Below are 15,745 nucleotides of genomic sequence, written 5' to 3' on the forward strand. Positions count from 1 at the left end.
GTAGTTAGACAGAAGATGCAACCTGAATGAGTTTGCAGTATGTACTCCACTTTATTAATGATTAGTAATGAGAAAGTGAGGACTACAAGAGTATTGGAAAAGACTTTTTCCACTCTGAATGTAAAGCAGATTGTGTGACCATTGGCCAAAAACGACCACAAATTGACTCGAACCCTCAATCTTCTGATCCGGTCAGACGCCTTATCCATTAGGCCACGCGGTCATCCGTTCACCTGAGGTGATTTTTACCATGTAGGTGGTATGCATGGATGGAGAACATATTATTGAAAGGTATTCAGGTTTACATCCCATAGTGTTCTTTCAGCTCTTTTCGCTGGAAGCACTTTTTTGGAATCTATATATTGAGAATTTTATGAGTATGATATGCTTTTGTTTTCCTTTTTGCATACAAACCTCTTTCCTCATGAGTTTAAAGCTCATTTGTATGCTCTACATAGCTCTGGACGTTTCCAGAGGTGGAGTGAAACTGTTTTGAAAGTAGTACAAATTGCTCCTTCCTGCATATGCTAATTTTTCACACTCACATAGTTTGTATAAGTTTTATGAATCCTGGCTTGACCTATTCAAGTAGCTGAAAGCCTGTCACCACCTCTAGAAACAAGATTCACACCAATCCAATTCAAATCATTTTTTCCAAAGGAATATGTTCTGGCCGGTCGAAAATGCATCTCACAAAAATAGGCATTTAAAAATATACTTTGCAGTTTCAGAACACTAACATGACTGTGAAGTGTACACAAGTAAAATGGGACCGTTTCAAAGTACCTAATCCCTCATAAACTTCTGAGAGGAAGCATGTAATAAATCTACCTAATTTTCTGGAAAAAAAAGAGGGAGGATTTTTGTTATCACCTCAGATGGGACTCGAACCCACAATCCCTGGCTTAGGAAGCAAGTGCCTTATCCATTAGGCCACTGAGGCACACATGCACAGCTCTGTTCTAGAGGCATTATTTAAATGTATTCTATGGTCAGACACCGGTGTGTGCACACAGGGCATTTCTCACTTCTCTCTATAAGTAAACTTCCCATTTTCATCCTCTTCCATCCCCGACTTTAACGCTCTCTTCTATGCTATAATGGAGACTTTGCAATTTTAGCAAGTGGTGAGAAATTGGAGAACCACTTTTGACTCCACACTTCTTCTTCACTTACTTCTTTTCTCAATATACTGGGCTTAGAAAATGGTATCAAGCCATCCTTATCATCAGTAGGACACGGAAAGAGGCACTAAGTCTCCTAACCAAGTTCAACCACACTCTGCAACTTAACCATTGCACTACAAATTAGGCAACGGGGGCATCAGCAAAGGCAGCCAATGTGCCGATCCTTTATACATTTTGTGTAGTACTTTTCTTACTCTGAGGCAATATCAGCACTTTAACTGCCCAAATCATACAGATTTTACCAATGTAGGGAACCTGACATCCCACTAGGGAGGGAAAGTGAAGTGATTACCCGCTCTAAAAAGATGTTATTGGGGACAAACTCCACCCCTGCTTCCGGCCTTAGTGTGAATGTAAGGTCCCCGCCTAACGCACATCGTAAAGGGACCGAAAAAACTAGAAATGTTAATAAATCGAAAAAAGGAATACCCAGGAAAGAACTGATAGCCACTGAGGGTATGAGAACCCGGCCAACTTGTACACAATGTGAAACCTGTTCCCCAGTAAATAGGAAGGAATGGTCACAGGAGATCACGAAAGTATTAGAGTCCAACATAGAAGCTCTTCTCCTTAAACATTTGGCCCCCTTAGTAGAACATATTAAGAAAATTGAGGGGAAAATAGTTAGGTTGTTAGATGTACAAAACAGGGAATACCCGGTGGCCCATATAATTACGACTCAGGAAGGGTTGGGGAGCGCTTCGCATCCTGCCAGCGCCGATTTAAATAATAGCAGGCTGGTAGGGAGCAACTTGAGAGCTGCCCCTATAGCGAGCAAGGACAGAGATACGCTTCCCAACAATGCAACCCCTAGACTACAGCAGGAGGGTAAGAATATAGGGACGGTAATAGCTCACAGTCTCCCAGAAGCACAGGCCCAGAGTACCCCAGGTCTTCAGATATTGGATCTGCCTCCAGCCTCTTGCCCATATACAATAGTCCTGGCGGGAGTCCCAGCCCAAAACACCGATAGAGAAGAATCTACAAGCTCCCTGATCAATAAAACTAACCACTGGTTATATAATAATGTGAAGGGAGTTAAGTTGAGGAATACCCAAATCCTTATGGCAAGAAGGGTAGCTTGGGTCGGACCATCAGAGAAAAAATTCCCAGGGGACTGCGTTATTGTTAACTTCAGAGACCCGCAAATGGTAAAAGAATTACTCGCTTCTAGTTGTGGGTTCTTTGATAGTGGGTCGACAATAAAAATACTTCCACTTAACTTTTTCTACAGGGACCACTCAACCGAGCAACGACAAACGACCTGGAGAAGAAGGGCAATACACACTATAAGAAACTATAGTCCGTGGTCTGGCCCAAACCGGTTCACCCCGCTAGGTGAGGCAGCGGTGATGGACGAACTGGATTGACTGGTCCATGAAGAGCTCTTAGAGCCCTTACCTCCATCAGCTAAGTCAATGCACAAGGAGTTTATGGTTATTACGGGAAATACTCCCGCACTTTCTACCAGGCAAAATGAAATTACACTAAACCCTGTAGTCAAAAGCGTGGTTTTGGGAGGGACTTGGCCTGTAGGATCCCTTGACCAAAACCAGTCCACCCTAGCGAGGAGGTCAATAAATTATGAGGCGGAGAAACTGAGGGTGGTTTCATGGAATATTGCAGGAATCTCATCCAAGCTAAAAAACAAGGAATGGTTGGATTTCAGTCAGAAATTCCATATTATTTGTCTACAAGAAACTTGGGAGACGGATAGTAATGCTGCACACTTAGAGGGATACAAAATGTTTTTTGTACCTGCCCGGAAATCTAGTATGGGAAGAGCGAAAGGAGGACTATTAACATATGTGTCTCTCAAACTACATGGGACCTGGGAGGTCTTGGGCTGGAGTTCGGATAATTTACAGGGTATCAGCTATTGCAGGAAGGGCTTAAGATTTGTCTTAATAAATTTCTATAACGCAGCTCAGCCAACGCAGAGGCTAAATGAGCTTGAGGATAGATTGTCAGATCTACACTCCAGGGGAAATAACCCCCCAACCCTGATTTTGGTGGGCGATTTTAATTGCCATCAATGCCCACACTTAAAATGGGAAGGGGCTAAATGGGATTTTTGCCCCTCTACCAAGGATTGGCACCTAGAACATACATTGGAAGGTAGTAAACTTGGTAATATTCTGGGCACATATGATTTAATCCCTACGATGGACTTAATCAAGCCCATTAACCCTAATATTATTAACCCAACGTTCAAAGGCAGGGGTAGGGATACTATTATTGATTTCATTTTTGTTTCAAATTGTCTTAAATACAGGATCGCAGATTTTAGTATACAGATTAGTATTTTTAGTGACCACAACCCCTTGGTGTTGTCATTGATGGTTGAGGATTCTCCCACTCAGGCAAGGGCCAGAATGACGAGGGGCAAATTGGAGGCTATCGACCAAGGCAGGCGCATACGTTGGTCTAACATAGATGGGGAAGAATTTTACCAAAAGCTTATTGCATCCCCCGATAGCGGGATCTGGATGTGTTTAGACCAGGATGTCAAAGGCAAAAAATTGATAAATGCCTTTGTAAACATGGCAAGGGACATTGATAAGTCACTCAGGGCCAAATCACTACCTACGTCCAATCGTCAACCAAAATGGTTTGACAAAGTATGCTCCAGTGCTCAAAAAGAATTAAAACGGGCACTTAAAAAGGTACCGAAAGACAGGAGTAGGATAATGGAATGTAGGGCCAAATATAAGTTGGCCATAAAAAGGAGGAAACAAACTATCCAATCTGAGGCTTGGGAGAATCTAAAGGAGGCAGCGGAGCTGAGAGACATGTCTAAATTCTGGAAGGTGATAAATGACCCAACTTTTCAGACATTAAATAGCGAGAAGTTGGCCTGTAACATCCTCCCAGAAGAATGGGTCTCTCATTTCAGCAAGTTGTATAACCATGTTAGTGCACCCGCCCAATTAGCCACAGATGTGGGGACTCTTCCAAACTCATGGGTGGAGTTCACAGTGGACGAGGTTAAAAATGGAATACGTGCCCTGACAAGAAACAAGGCCCCGGGGCCAGATGGGATTCCTCCAGATCTATTCCTATCACAGGTTGAGCTGTGGGCTCCTATACTAGTGAGAATTTTTAACACAGCCGTGGAAGAGGGACTGCCTAGGTCCTGGTCAACTGCCCATATTGTCCCCATATTTAAAAAGGGAAATAAGAGTAATCCACAATGTTACCGACCGATTTCTTTAATCGATGTGTCGGCAAAGGTGCTAGGGAAGGTGATTCTAAATCGTTTAATGGACTGGGCGGAGGAAAAGGAAATTATTACAGACACCCAGTACGGTTTTAGAATGGGCCGCTCAACATCTGACCAATGCCTGAATTTATATAATCTGGTCGCAAAATATACCGTGGCTGGCGAAGGTACAGTTTTTTTAGCATTTATGGACCTGACAGCAGCCTTCGACCGGGTTAATCGAGGAAAATTATGGGGGATTTTAGAGTTGCTAGGGGCAGATTTAAGCTTGATATTTATTTTAAAATCATTGCACATGAATACCACAGCCCAGGTTCGGTATAGCAACGAGGGGAATCTGACCGATCACTTTTCTTGCACAGGAGGCGTGAGACAAGGCTGTATTCTGGCGCCTTTTTTATTCACATTGTACATAAACGGTTTGGACAATGCTCTGAGAACATTGGGAGTTGATTGCCCGAGAGTAGCAAATAGAAGCATTCCTGTCTTACTGTATGCGGATGACGCAGTACTCCTCTCGCGTACAGGGAGGGGACTGCAGTCTCTTATTGATGGCTTCTGTGAGTTTATGGCAAACTTAGATTTATCCCCTAACCTAACAAAATCCTATATCATGGAAGTAGGAAAAAGACCAACAAAGAATTTTATCTTTAAAATTGGGGGACACAAATTAGAGAAGGTCGAGGTCTTCAATTACTTAGGGATCATCTTCGACAAACACCTCAATTTTAATGCATTAATCACTGAAAAACGCAAACAGCACGTGAGCATAATGGGCTCAATCATGAATCGTGCCACGAGATTAGGTCGTTGGTCAGTGTTGGAAATATTGAACTTATATAATTCAATCTGTTGTTCCAAAATCATGTATGGGAGTGAGGTTTGGGGATTCAGAAACATGTCCACTGTACAATTAGAGGAAAATAAGTTTCTTAGGAGGATCTTGCAGGTTCCTCAAAGCATACCGGCCTATATTATTCATGAGGAGCTAGGGATTCCCTATATCTCCGACAGATTAAGTTTTAAGCCCTTACAGTGTTGGATTAAAATCTGGACCAACCCTGAAGCAAGTCTAAGCAGAGAAATATTAATAGACTGTATTAACAGGGACAAAGGTCATAAGATACCATGGCTTAAATATGTTCAGGATAAACTGGAGTGGTTGGGTTTTGCAAAATACTTTAAGGAACCAACGTCCCTAACTCCGCAGCTAAAGGTCATGTTAAAAGCAGAATATATGAGGCGGATAGCCTGTGCCCGAGAAGACAGCGAAATTCTGAAAGGGTCAGTGAGATCTCATATATTAACAAAATCTGTTGTAGGACTAGAACCCTATCTGGCACTGATCTACAACAAAAACGATAGGTTTTTAATGACCAGATTCAGACTGGATCTCTTACATCATATTTTAGCAGTTCCCGCAGGGTACACGAAAGATATTGGTTCAAAGGGTCCCTGTGGCTGCGATCTGGGATCTCCACAGGACACCCTACATTTTGTATTCTTTTGTCCACTATATGAATATCCGCGGGCTCTTTTTTTAAAAACCATCCTAAGAGTGAATAAATTCACCCAAGTTAGAGTAGCTCTTCTATACTTAAAACTTTCCGCGGAACCCTTTACCTTGTTCTGTACTGTAAATTTTTTAAGATTAGCCGTGAAATTGAGGAATTCTAGAAGGGAGGCGTAAGTTATTCTGTTTGCCGGATACTGTAGTTGAGGCACCTCGATTAAAGTCCACCTGTAAGATAGTTTTACACTTTACACAGAACAGGAGATAATATGTGGAGTTTTCGCAATTGCTGTCTCGCAATGTTTAGAGTACTTGGGATGTTAAAAGAAGTTTGTTTTATTTAGGCTACGGCTTATTTTAAATTGATTGATCTTATGTAAACTACGATCTTGTATTTTAATCAATGTTTATGTGTCGGTATCCCCTATCTGTATAGCTGTTAGCACACTGCACTTTATAAAAACTATGAATTTGCAATTTAGCACAAATCTTAGGCCCAACTCTGCTATTGAGATCTTGGAATGGCCCATTAGATATGTTTTATTTTAATGTTTTATGATGAACTGTTCATATTATTGTATATGAAATATGTAAATATATTGTTCTTTTCTGGATGTTTTAATATCCGAATAAAGATACTTTGATGATGATGACTCGAACCCTCAATCTTCTGATCCGGTCAGACGCCTTATCCATTAGGCCACGCGGTCATCCGTTCACCTGAGGTGATTTTTACCATGTAGGTGGTATGCATGGATGGAGAACATATTATTGAAAGGTATTCAGGTTTACATCCCATAGTGTTCTTTCAGCTCTTTTCGCGGGAAGCACTTTTTTGGAATCTATATATTGAGAATTTTATGAGTATGATATGCTTTTGTTTTCCTTTTTGCATACAAACCTCTTTCCTCATGAGTTTAAAGCTCATTTGTATGCTCTACATAGCTCTGGACGTTTCCAGACGTGGAGTGAAACTGTTTTGAAAGTAGTACAAATTGCTCCTTCCTGCATATGCTAATTTTTCACACTCACATAGTTTGTATAAGTTTTATGAATCCTGGCTTGACCTATTCAAGTAGCTGAAAGCCTGTCACCACCTCTAGAAACAAGATTCACACCAATCCAATTCAAATCATTTTTTCCAAAGGAATATGTTCTGGCCGGTCGAAAATGCATCTCACAAAAATAGGCATTTAAAAATATACTTTGCAGTTTCAGAACACTAACATGACTGTGAAGTGTACACAAGTAAAATGGGACCGTTTCAAAGTACCTAATCCCTCATAAACTTCTGAGAGGAAGCATGTAATAAATCTACCTAATTTTCTGGAAAAAAAAGAGGGAGGATTTTTGTTATCACCTCAGATGGGACTCGAACCCACAATCCCTGGCTTAGGAAGCAAGTGCCTTATCCATTAGGCCACTGAGGCACACATGCACAGCTCTGTTCTAGAGGCATTATTTAAATGTATTCTATGGTCAGACACCGGTGTGTGCACACAGGGCATTTCTCATTTCTCTCTATAAGTAAACTTCCCATTTTCATCCTCTTCCATCCCCGACTTTAACGCTCTCTTCTATGCTATAATGGAGACTTTGCAATTTTAGCAAGTGGTGAGAAATTGGAGAACCACTTTCGACTCCACACTTCTTCTTCACTTACTTCTTTTCTCAATATACTGGGCTTAGAAAATGGTATCAAGCCATCCTTATCATCAGTAGGACACGGAAAGAGGCACTAAGTCTCCTAACCAAGTTCAACCACACTCTGCAACTTAACCATTGCACTACAAATTAGGCAACGGGGGCATCAGCAAAGGCAGCCAATGTGCCGATCCTTTATACATTTTGTGTAGTACTTTTCTTACTCTGAGGCAATATCAGCACTTTAACTGCCCAAATCATACAGATTTTACCAATGTAGCACTCTATGCACACATAGGCACACACCTTGCACTTCTTCTACACACACTTAAGCTAAAAACCCATTCTGTCACGTCAAAATTCTGCAAACCTATTACATATTCAGTGCGTCGGCATAGAAGCACTTTTTAATGCCACTAAAATGCACAAGTAGTTAGACTGAAGATGCAACCTGAATGAGTTTAGAGTATGTACTCCACTTTATTAATGATTAGTAATGAGAAAGTGAGGACTACAAGAGTATTGGAAAAGACTTTTTCCACTCTGAATGTAAAGCAGATTGTGTGACCAATTTACCCAAAAACGACCACGAAGGGACTCGAACCCTCAATCTTCTGATCCGAAGTCAGACGCCTTATCCATTAGGCCACGCGGTGATCCGTTCACCTGAGATGATTTTTATCATGTAGGTGGTATGCATGGATGGAGAACATATTATTGAAAGGTATTCAGGTTTACATCCCATAGTGTTCTTTCAGCTCTTTTCGCTGAAAGCACTTTTTTGGAATCTATATATTGAGAATTTTATGAGTACGATATGCTTTTGTTTTCCTTTTTGCATACAAACCTCTTTCCTCATGAGTTTAAAGCTCATTTGTATGCTCTACATAGCTCTGGAAGTTTCCAGACGTGGAGTGAAACTGTTTTGAAAGTAGTTCAAATTGCTCCTTCCTGCATATGCTAATTTTTCACACTCACATAGGTTGTATACGTTTTATGAATCCTGGCTTGACCTATTCAAGTAGCTGAAAGCCTGTCACCACCTCTAGAAACAAGATTCACACCAATCCAATTCAAATCATTTTTTCCAAAGGAATATGTTCTGGCCGGTCGAAAATGCATCTCACAAAAATAGGCATTTAAAAATATACTTTGCAGTTTCAGAACACTAACATGACTGTGAAGTGTACACAAGTAAAATGGGACCGTTTCAAAGTACCTAATCCCTCATAAACTTCTGAGAGGAAGCATGTAATAAATCTACCTAATTTTCTGGAAAAAAAAGAGGGAGGATTTTTGTTATCACCTCAGATGGGACTCGAACCCACAATCCCTGGCTTAGGAAGCAAGTGCCTTATCCATTAGGCCACTGAGGCACACATGCACAGCTCTGTTCTAGAGGCATTATTTAAATGTATTCTATGGTCAGACACCGGTGTGTGCACACAGGGCATTTCTCACTTCTCTCTATAAGTAAACTTCCCATTTTCATCCTCTTCCATCCCCGACTTTAACGCTCTCTTCTATGCTATAATGGAGACTTTGCAATTTTAGCAAGTGGTGAGAAATTGGAGAACCACTTTCGACTCCACACTTCTTCTTCACTTACTTCTTTTCTCAATATACTGGGCTTAGAAAATGGTATCAAGCCATCCTTATCATCAGCAGGACACGGAAAGAGGCACCAAGTCTCCTAACCAAGTTCAACCACACTCTGCAACTTAACCATTGCAGTACAAATTAGGCAACGGGGGCATCAGCAAAGGCAGCCAATGTGCAGATCCTTTATACATTTTGTGTAGTACTTTTCTTACTCTGAGGCAATATCAGCACTTTAACTGCCCAAATCATACAGATTTTACCAATGTAGCACTCTATGCACACATAGGCACACACCTTGCAGTTCTTCTACACACACTTAAGCTAAAAACCCATTCTGTCACGTCAAAATTCTGCAAACCTATTACATATTCAGTGCGTCGGCATAGAAGCACTTTTTAATGCCACTAAAATGCACAAGTAGTTAGACTGAAGATGCAACCTGAATGAGTTTAGAGTATGTACTCCACTTTATTAATGATTAGTAATGAGAAAGTGAGGACTACAAGAGTATTGGAAAAGACTTTTTCCACTCTGAATGTAAAGCAGATTGTGTGACCAATTTACCCAAAAACGACCACGAAGGGACTCGAACCCTCAATCTTCTGATCCGAAGTCAGACGCCTTATCCATTAGGCCACGCGGTCATCCGTTCACCTGAGATGATTTTTATCATGTAGGTGGTATGCATGGATGGAGAACATATTATTTAAAGGTATTCAGGTTTACATCCCATAGTGTTCTTTCAGCTCTTTTCGCTGAAAGCACTTTTTTGGAATCTATATATTGAGAATTTTATGAGTACGATATGCTTTTGTTTTCCTTTTTGCATACAAACCTCTTTCCTCATGAGTTTAAAGCTCATTTGTATGCTCTACATAGCTCTGGAAGTTTCCAGACGTGGAGTGAAACTGTTTTGAAAGTAGTTCAAATTGCTCCTTCCTGCATATGCTAATTTTTCACACTCACATAGGTTGTATACGTTTTATGAATCCTGGCTTGACCTATTCAAGTAGCTGAAAGCCTGTCACCACCTCTAGAAACAAGATTCACACCAATCCAATTCAAATCATTTTTTCCAAAGGAATATGTTCTGGCCGGTCGAAAATGCATCTCACAAAAATAGGCATTTAAAAATATACTTTGCAGTTTCAGAACACTAACATGACTGTGAAGTGTACACAAGTAAAATGGGACCGTTTCAAAGTACCTAATCCCTCATAAACTTCTGAGAGGAAGCATGTAATAAATCTACCTAATTTTCTGGAAAAAAAAGAGGGAGGATTTTTGTTATCACCTCAGATGGGACTCGAACCCACAATCCCTGGCTTAGGAAGCAAGTGCCTTATCCATTAGGCCACTGAGGCACACATGCACAGCTCTGTTCTAGAGGCATTATTTAAATGTATTCTATGGTCAGACACCGGTGTGTGCACACAGGGCATTTCTCACTTCTCTCTATAAGTAAACTTCCCATTTTCATCCTCTTCCATCCCGACTTTAACGCTCTCTTCTATGCTATAATGGAGACTTTGCAATTTTAGCAAGTGGTGAGAAATTGGAGAACCACTTTCGACTCCACACTTCTTCTTCACTTACTTCTTTTCTCAAGATACTGGGCTTAGAAAATGGTATCAAGCCATCCTTATCATCAGCAGGACACGGAAAGAGGCACCAAGTCTCCTAACCAAGTTCAACCACACTCTGCAACTTAACCATTGCACTACAAATTAGGCAACGGGGGCATCAGCAAAGGCAGCCAATGTGCCGATCCTTTATACATTTTGTGTAGTACTTTTCTTACTCGGAGGCAATATCAGCACTTTAACTGCCCAAATCATACAGATTTTACCAATGTAGCACTCTATGCACACATAGGCACACACCTTGCAGTTCTTCTACACACACTTAAGCTAAAATCCCATTCTGTCACGTTAAAATTCTGCAAACCTATTACATATTCAGTGCGTCGGCATAGAAGCACTTTTTAATGCCACTAAAATGCACAAGTAGTTAGACTGAAGATGCAACCTGAATGAGTTTAGAGTATGTACTCCACTTTATTAATGATTAGTAATGAGAAAGTGAGGACTACAAGAGTATTGGAAAAGACTTTTTCCACTCTGAATGTAAAGCAGATTGTGTGACCAATTTACCCAAAAACGACCACGAAGGGACTCGAACCCTCAATCTTCTGATCCGAAGTCAGACGCCTTATCCATTAAGCCACGCGGTCATCCGTTCACCTGAGATGATTTTTATCATGTAGGTGGTATGCATGGATGGAGAACATATTATTTAAAGGTATTCAGGTTTACATCCCATAGTGTTCTTTCAGCTCTTTTCGCTGAAAGCACTTTTTTGGAATCTATATATTGAGAATTTTATGAGTACGATATGCTTTTGTTTTCCTTTTTGCATACAAACCTCTTTCCTCATGAGTTTAAAGCTCATTTGTATGCTCTACATAGCTCTGGACGTTTCCAGATGTGGAGTGAAACTGTTTTGAAAGTAGTACAAATTGCTCCTTCCTGCATATGCTAATTTTTCACACACACATAGGTTGTATAAGTTTTATGAATCCTGGCTTGACCTATTCAAGTGGCTGAAAGCCTGTCACCACCTCTAGAAACAAGATTCACACCAATCCAATTCAAATAATTTTTTCCAAAGGAATATGTTGTGGCCGGTCGAAAATGCATCTCACAAAAATAGGCATTTAAAAATATACTTTGCAGTTTCAGAACACTAACATTACTGTGAAGTGTACACAAGTAAAATGGGACCGTTTCAAAGTACCTAATCCCTCATAAACTTCTGAGAGGAAGCATGTAATAAATCTACCTAATTTTCTGGAAAAGAAATAGGGTGGATTTTTGTTATCACCTCAGATGGGACTCAAACCCACAATCCCTGGCTTAGGAGGTCAGTGCCTTATCCATTAGGCCACTGAGGCACACATGCATAGCTCTTTTCTAGAGGCATTATTTAAATGTATTCTATGGTCAGACACCGGTGTGTGCACACAGGGCATTTCTCACTTCTCTCTATAAGTAAACTTCCCATTTTCATCCTCTTCCATCCCCGACTTTAACGCTCTCTTCTATGCTATAATGGAGACTTTGCAATTTTAGCAAGTGGAGAGAAATTGGAGAACCACTTTCGACTCCACACTTCTTCTTCACTTACTTCTTTTCTCAATATACTGGGCTTAGAAAATGGTATCAAGCCATCCTTATCATCAGTAGGACGCGGAAAGAGGCACTAAGTCTCCTAACCAAGTTCAACCACACTCTGCAACTTAACCATTGCACTACAAATTAGGCAACGGGGGCATCAGCAAAGGCAGCCAATGTGCCGATCCTTTATACATTTTTTGTAGTACTTTTCTTACTCGGAGGCAAAATCAGCACTTTAACTGCCCAAATCATACAGACTTTACACATGTAGCACTCTATGCACACATAGGCACACACCTTGCAGTTCTTCTACACACACTTAAGCTAAAAACCCATTCTGTCACGTCAAAATTCTGAAAACCTATTACATATTCAGTGCGTCGGCATAGAAGCACTTTTTAATGGCACTAAAATGCACAAGTAGTTAGACTGAAGATGCAGCCTGAATGAGTTTACAGTATGTACTCCACTTTATTAATGATTAGTAATGAGAAAGTGAGGACCACAAGAGTATTGGAAAATACTTTTTCCACTCTGAATGTAAAGCAGATTGTGTGACCATTGGCCAAATATGACCACGAAGGGACTCGAACCCTCAATCTTCTGATCCGAAGTCAGACACCTTACCCATCAGGCCACGCAGTCATCCGTTCACCTGAGATGATTTTTATCATGTAGGTGGCATGCATGGATGGAGAACATATTATTGAAAGGTATTCAGGTTTACATCCCATAGTGTTCTTTCAGCTCTTTTCGCTGGAAGCACTTTTTTGGAATCTATATATTGAGAATTTTATGAGTACGATATGCTTTTGTTTTCCTTTTTGCATACAAACCTCTTTCCTCATGAGTTTAAAGCTCATTTGTATGCTCTACATAGCTCTGGACGTTTCCAGACGTGGAGTGAAACTGTTTGGAAAGTTGTACAAATTGCTCCTTCCTGCATATGCTAATTTTTCACACTCACATAGGTTGTATAAGTTTTATGAATCCTGGCTTGACCTATTCAAGTAGCTGAAAGCCTGTCACCACCTCTAGAAACAAGATTCACACCAATCCAATTCAAATAATTTTTTCGAAAGGAATATGTTCTGGCCGGCCGAAAATGCATCTCACAAAAATAGGCATTTAAAAATCTACTTTGCAGTTTCAGAACACTAACATGACTGTGAAGTGTACACAAGTAAAACAGGACCGTTTCAAAGTACCTAATCCCTCATAAACTTCCGAGAGGAAGCATGTAATAAATCTACCTAATTTTCGGGGAAAGAAAGAGGGAGGATTTTTGTTATCACCTCAGATGGGACTTGAACCCACAATCCCTGGCTTAGGAGGCCAGTGCCTTATCCATTAGGCCACTGAGGCACACATGCATAGCTCTTTTCTAGAGACATTATTTAAATGTATTCTATGGTCAGACACCGGTGTGTGCACACAGGGCATTTCTCACTTCTCACTATAAGTAAACTTCCCATTTTCATCCTCTTCCATCCCCGACTCTAACGCTCTCTTCTATGCTATAATGGAGACTTTGCAATTTTAGCAAGTGGAGAGAAATTGGAGAACCACTTTCGACTCCACACTTCTTCTTCACTTACTTCTTTTCTCAATATACTGGGCTTAGCAAATGGTATCAAGCCATCCTTATCATCAGCAGGACACGGAAAGAGGCACCAAATCTCCTAACCAAGTTCAGCCACACTCTGCAACTTAACCATTGCACTACAAATTAGGCAACGGGGGCATCAGCAAAGGCAGCCAATGTGCCGATCCTTTATACATTTTGTGTAGTACTTTTCTTACTCGGAGGCAAAATCAGCACTTTAACTGCCCAAATCATACAGATTTTACCAATGTAGCACTCTATGCACACATAGGCACACACCTTGCAGTTCTTCTACACACACTTAAGCTAAAAACCCATTCTGTCACGTCAAAATTCTGCAAACCTATTACATATTCAGTGCGTCGGCATAGAAGCACTTTTTAATGCCACTAAAATGCACAAGTAGTTAGACTGAAGATGCAACCTGAATGAGTTTACAGTATGTACTCCACTTTATTAATGATTAGTAATGAGAAAGTGAGGACTACAAGAGTATTGGATAATACTTTTTCCACTCTGAATGTAAAGTAGATTGTGTGACCATTGGCCAAAAACGACCACGAAGGGACTCGAACCCTCAATCTTCTGATCTGAAGTCAGACACCTTATCCATTAGGCCACACAGTCATCCGTAAACCCGAGATGATTTTTATCATGTAGGTGGTATGCATGGATAGAGAACATATTATTGAAAGGTATTCAGGTTTACATCCCATAGTGTTCTTTCAGCTCTTTTCGCTGGAAGCACTTTTTTGGAATCTATATATTGAGAATTTTATGAGTACGATATGCTTTTGTTTTCCTTTTTGCATACAAACCTCTTTCCTCATGAGTTTAAAGCTCATTTGTATGCTCTACATAGCTCTGGACGTTTCTAGACGTGGAGTGAAACTGTTTTGAAAGTAGTACAAATTGCTCCTTCCTGCATATGCTAATTTTTCACACTCACATAGGTTATATAAGTTTTATGAATCCTGGCTTGACCTATTCAAGTAGCTGAAAGCCTGTCACCACCTCTAGAAACAAGATTCACACCAATCCAATTCAAATCATTTTTTCCAAAGGAATATGTTCTGGCCGGTCGAAAATGCATCTCACAAAAATAGGCATTTAAAAATCTACTTTGCAGTTTCAGAACACTAACATGACTGTGAAGTGTACACAAGTAAAATGGGACCGTTTCAAAGTACCTAATCCCTCATAAACTTCTTAGAGGAAGCATGTAATAAATCTACCTAATTTTCTGGGAAAGAAAAAGGGTGGATTTTTGTTATCACCTCAGATGGGACTCGAATCCACAATCCCTGGCTTAGGAGGCCAGTGCCTCATCCATTAGGCCACTGAGGAACACATGCATAGCTTTTTTCTAGAGGCATTATTTAAATGTATTCTATGGTCAGACACCGGTGTGTGCACACAGGGCATTTCTCACTTCTCTCTATAAGTAAACTTCCCATTTTCATCCTCTTCCATCCCCGACTTTAACGCTCTCTTCTATGCTATAATGGAGACTTTGCAATTTTAGCAAGTGGAGAGAAATTGGAGAACCACTTTCGACTCCACACTTCTTCTTCACTTACTTCTTTTCTCAATATACTGGGCTTAGAAAATGGTATCAAGCCATCCTTATCATCAGTAGGACACGGAAAGAGGCACTAAGTCTCCTAACCAAGTTCAACCACACTCTGCAACTTAACCATTGCACTACAAATTAGGCAATGGGGGCATCAGCAAAGGCAGCCAATGTGCCGATCCTTTATAAATTTTGTGTAGTACTTTTCTTACTCGGAGGCA

The 15,745-nt window shown here is 40.5% G+C and overlaps 3 non-coding genes across 3 annotated transcripts; all 3 read right to left on the reverse strand.

Annotated features, from left to right (window-relative positions):
* Window positions 1-9,740: 9,740 nt before the first annotated feature.
* Window positions 9,741-9,813, reverse strand: TRNAR-UCG (transfer RNA arginine (anticodon UCG)). Its single transcript has one exon. It is a non-coding gene; the product is annotated as a tRNA-Arg (tRNA).
* Window positions 9,814-11,329: 1,516 nt separating this feature from the next.
* Window positions 11,330-11,402, reverse strand: TRNAR-UCG (transfer RNA arginine (anticodon UCG)). The gene has a single exon. It is a non-coding gene; the product is annotated as a tRNA-Arg (tRNA).
* Window positions 11,403-13,637: 2,235 nt separating this feature from the next.
* Window positions 13,638-13,710, reverse strand: TRNAR-CCU (transfer RNA arginine (anticodon CCU)). The gene has a single exon. It is a non-coding gene; the product is annotated as a tRNA-Arg (tRNA).
* Window positions 13,711-15,745: the final 2,035 nt, after the last annotated feature.

Source organism: Triturus cristatus, chromosome 4_1 (genome assembly GCF_964204655.1).
Source record: "Triturus cristatus chromosome 4_1, aTriCri1.1, whole genome shotgun sequence".
Lineage (NCBI taxonomy): Eukaryota > Metazoa > Chordata > Amphibia > Caudata > Salamandridae > Triturus > Triturus cristatus.